Source organism: Empidonax traillii, unplaced genomic scaffold (assembly GCF_003031625.1).
Source record: "Empidonax traillii isolate 1590-97213 ecotype Southwest subspecies unplaced genomic scaffold, ASM303162v1 scaffold557:size1000685, whole genome shotgun sequence".
Classification (NCBI taxonomy): domain Eukaryota; kingdom Metazoa; phylum Chordata; class Aves; order Passeriformes; family Tyrannidae; genus Empidonax; species Empidonax traillii.
The window spans coordinates 372,986-377,901 of record NW_020955750.1 but is presented as its reverse complement, the minus strand read 5'-3'; the positions used below and the strand labels follow the sequence as shown (position 1 = coordinate 377,901).

The 4,916-nt window shown below is 43.3% G+C and overlaps 1 protein-coding gene across 6 annotated transcripts in view; it reads left to right on the top strand.

The window, feature by feature from the left end:
* Window positions 1–4,916, top strand: part of SHISAL1 (shisa like 1) — a 167,626-nt gene that overhangs the window by 106,540 nt on the left and 56,170 nt on the right. The gene's annotated exons all lie outside the window — the stretch shown is intronic.

Sequence of the window (4,916 nt, the reverse complement as noted above, 5' to 3'; positions counted from 1 at the left end):
CAAACGTGTCACATGTAGCAGTTTGAGACGAGGTATTATAATTTCTAGATTAATCCAAAAGATCAAGCTATTAAGTGGAAACACCTTTAAGAACTTGCTGATATATAAAGTTTTCATTACACTGAACGTGCGCCGTGTGTTGTGATAATGAAAATCATTGTTTTCCTGGTCATTCAGGGGTCAGGACTGTGCAAGGTTCTGCCACCTCTTTTTCTAAACCTGTCCTGTGCCCTTCTTCAAATACTCGAGATGTCCAGATAACAGGTGAGGTTAGTCTGGTGACTGATCTCAGGAGAATTTATTAAAAAACAAGGTCCTGTTATGTCACATCTCAAATATCTCTCTCATATATGTGCCATATATTATATAATATTACATATATGTGCATATATCACATATATGCTATTAATAATTATATCTGTAATGCAATTAAAACCAAGAATGTTTGGTGCTGCTAAAACCAACCAGGTGCTGCTCAAGTGAAATATTCTGGCTCTGTCCAATATCAAATCCTTGTGGGTGAGCAAAAGGACCAGCACAGGGATGACTTTGCAATATCCAAGGGGTGAAAGTCAAGCTGCTGCACACAACCAGGGGAGCCTTTTTGCTAAGGCAATATGAATATGCCTGTCAGATTTAAAAATACCTCCGGAGAAAAAGAATATTGATATCCAAGAATATTCCTTGTCACTTCAGATGAACGCCTGAAAACACTTTATCTGAAAATGCTACAGAAATCTTTCATATAAGGAAGGAAACCGCTTTCACATCACTTGTTCTCCAGAAGTAAAACTTGCAGTGTTTGAACAGAGGTCATACTGCTTATAATTAATGACAGAATAATTCTTATCTTTAAAAAAAGCTGAATCTTAGAAGAGTGAGACATCAAAGAGGTAGAAGTCTATTAAGAGAAGTAGGATCTTTGATTTTTTTTTTTTTCGGTCTTCAGTGGGGGTTTTTTGTGTCATAAAAACTGCTGATTTTCCTGATGAAACGCAGCTTTCTTTAATTCTCTGACTTCCCTTTTTCCAGTATGCAGGATCTGAAGGATTGGAGTACTCATCTTTTCAGTTACATTATGGGTATCTTTAGAGTGCATTAATTTTCTCATAGCACTGAGCCAGTGGGTGAACAAACACATTTATCTTCATATGAATGAACAATCTGAGCAGTATTTTTGCGTGGCAGAACAATAAGTATTATACAGAATATACAAATTTTTTTTATTTTCAGCAATAAATTTTATTAGAAGCAAAAAAAAAAGCTTCAATCTGGCTTTTCGTAGTAAAAATAGGTGACATAAATATATATGGTGCAATATAAACACTTTAAAGCTGTGCTCTGAAACCTGGTGCTTCTGTGGGAGACCTGCCTTTTTAATAGCAATATTTGCTTTCAAAAAAAAACCACGCTGATCACTCTCTTCCCACAGAAAGTGTGAAGATGCCTGTGGGTGGTCACACCACTACAACTGCTCGAGTTTTTTAGATAGATTATTTTATTTGCAAATGCTTCATTTGCCCTTCGCGTGGATATTCCTCTGACAGGGCTTTATTAGCAGCTCGTTTCAGGTTCGTTGAGCTGATGTCCCCACAGGTCTCTCTTTGCCTTGCACTGCACACATTTAGCAGCCAGTCAGGGACCTTCGGTGGTCGATTTATTTCTACCACACACGTGGATGATTTGGCTTTTCTGGTGGGGTTGTGTGGTGGGTTGGCCCTGGCTGGGTGCCAGGTGCCCACCAAAGCTGCTCCATCACTGCCCTGATCAGCGGGGCAAGAGGCAGAAAACACAACAGAAGACCCACGAGGGCAGGGCAGGACAGGGAGGGATCACTCACCAGTCACGGGCGAAACAGGCTCGACTTAGAGGGAATTAGTTGAATTTTTTACCAACCAAATCAGAGCAGCAAAATGAGAAGTTAAACAAATCTTAAAAGACCTCCTTCCTGGGTTTAATTTTATTCCCAGTTCTCTCCCTCCTCCAACCCCCCACCAGTGGAGCAGGGAGACAGGGAATGGAGTTACGGTCGGTTCATCACATGTTTCTGCTGCTGTTTCCTCCTCAGGGAGAGGAATCTTTCCCCTGCTCCACTTGGTGGTCCCTTCCATGGGAGACAGTCCTCCACCAGCTTCTCCAACCTGAGTCCTTCCCACAGGCTGCAGTTTCTCACAGACCTCTCCATCCTGGGTCCCTTCCACGGGGTCACACGTCCTGCCAGTAAACCTGTTCCAGCCTGGTCCCTCTTCCCACAGGGCCTGGCACAGGAACCTGCTCAAGTGTGGGCTTTCCACAGGGTCACAACCTTCTTTTGGGCATCCACCTGTGCTAGTGTGGGCTCTTCCAGGGGCTGCAGGAGGGCATCTGCTCCCCTGTAGACCCCCACGGGCTGCAGGGGAATCTCAGCTCCAGCACCTGGAGCACCTCCTGCCCTCCTTCTCCACTGCCCTCGGTGTCTGCAGGGCTGTTTCTCTCACATATTCTCACTCCTCACTTCTCTGGCTGGAATTACTTCTGCCAAATAATTTTTGTATTCTTAAACCCGTTATCCCAGAGGTGTTGCTGTCACCTCTGCTGGGCTCAGCCTTGGCCAGCGGTGGGTCCCTCCTGGAGCCAGCTGGAATTGGATCAATAGGACATGGGAGAAGCTTTTGGCAGCTTCTCAGAGAAGCCAGCCCTATATCCCCCCCTGCTACCAGAACTTTGCCAGGCAAACCCAATACCTGGATGCCAGGTGCCCACCAAGCCACTCTATCCCTCTTCAGCTGCACAGGGGAGAGAAAATAAGATGGAAAACAGTATGCAGGTCGAGATAAGGCAGTTTACTGAAGTGAGAGCACAAGCAAAGGAAAATACCAAAGATTTTCTTCTCTACTTCCCATCAGCAAGTAATGTCCAAGTGCTTCCCAGGAAGCAGGGCTTCACCATGAGGAGCAGCTGCTCAGGAAGGCAAATGTTGTGAATAACGAATGCTCTTCCCTTCCTCCTCCTTTCCTTGGCTTTTATATCTGAGCTGACATCACATGGTCTGGATTATCCCTTTGGTCAGTTTAGGTGAGCTGTCCTAGCTGCCCTAGATGTGTCCTCTGCCAGGACCTTGCCCATCCCCAGTCCCTGGAGGGGGGGAATGTTGTGGGGACGCTGGTGATGCTGTGCCAGCCCTGCCCAGCAGGACCAACATACTGGAGTGTTATCAACACCTTTCCAGCCTCCAGTGCAAAGCACAGCACACTGGGGGGGGCTGCTGTGGGGAAATGAACCCCATCTCAGCCAGATAACATGCTGTTACCGTTAATCATCTTGTCTTCATTCCATGCCAGTTTTCCTTTCTGCTCCCTTTAACAAACAACGCCTTCTCAATTTCTTTATTGGCTTGCTTCACCTGCTAGAGGATTCCAGGTGTTTTTATCCCAGCTAAACAAACAGGCTTACACGTTCATATGCATCAGGGATTCTCAGCTTGGACCTTCCTTAATTACCTAAGACCGTGCCCTGCAAGGGGAGCACGCGAGGGTGTTTCAGTGCTGATTGCTACCTCGTGACTTCCCCGAGGAAGGCAACCAGCTTCTTCAGATGAACCTTGGCTCTTATTCCTGAGCATCTTTTGCCACGGTTTTCTTTGGAAAGGCCCCTTTGTGGCAGTTTGCAGGCAGTTTGGGAGGCAGGCACAGTTGCAGGTGCCAAGCCCGGGGATGAACCTCCCTGGGAAGGATTACATGGAACTCGGTGCTCACAGTGCTGGCAGTTTCAAGCTGCAAGGCTGATTAAGTGAGAAACGTTTTCCTAAGTGTGATTTTTTTTTTTTTCTTAAATCCTTCTGTAATCAGTGCTGTGCCTTTCTTTTTAGACTGAGAGATTTCTGTAATTTAGAGTGGCCTTCCCAATTACTGGTAATGACCTTATAATACAAGGAAGATGATTCATTGCATGACTTGCTTTGGAGATTTGTTTTTTCAAAAAGGTCTTAGAGCTTATGATGAAATGGCAGTTTTACCCTTTTGTTTGGTGGCATTTTCAGTGTACAATAAAGGTAAAGACAGCAGTTTGGGGGGTGGGGAGATATGACCCAAAAGCATTCTGTGAGAATAAATAACTCTTAGCTAGAAATATATCAGGTTAAGAACAAGGCCTCCTTTAAACTTTTATGACTTTTCTTATTCTCTGGATGGTGTTTCTAGTTGATAGAGTTTCTGAGCTAGTGTGATTTATCTTCTCAAAGAAAACACAATTTTTAAGCTATGTAAACATCAGTCTAATCTAAAATATTTCCTTCAAATTGGTGTTTCAATAATATTTCATTTTCTAAGTGCATTTTTGAGGGAAGCATTATGATCCTAGCCTTACTAAAAGATATTTCCAGCTTCCTGATCAAAGACTGTTGAGCTCCTCCCGAATTTCTCACATAACAAGTGATACAAGACTTGTTCTGACAAGAATCCTGAGAAGTTAGAAACTGTTTATTGGAAAGTGGGATGCAAAAGGACTCAGCAAGGGCAGATCAGCCCTTTTGTAAGGCAAAAATAAGGGAATATTAAACTGCTCCAATAGCATTTATTATTTATTTACAGCTAATCAATAGAAATTATTGAGCTAAACGATATCCATGCTGGTAAGAGCTCTGGAGAAGAACAGACATTTACACAAACAATGAAATAACTGTGTAATAAATCACTGTTATGGTAATTACATAAATATTTTCCAGCAATTCAATTTTTCTTCAAAACATTGTTTGCTTCACTAGAGGAACAGAGAAGAAATTTATCTCTAAGACAAACTTCTGCTCCTGCCCATTTTCAAACACCTGTCCTTGCAGAAGAAAAACTGGATTTCACCTATGGCTGATATGATATGAAATGAAGTGCAGCCATCTGATAGTGCTACCAGAAAGGAAAAAAATAGGCTGAGAAACTAAAGAA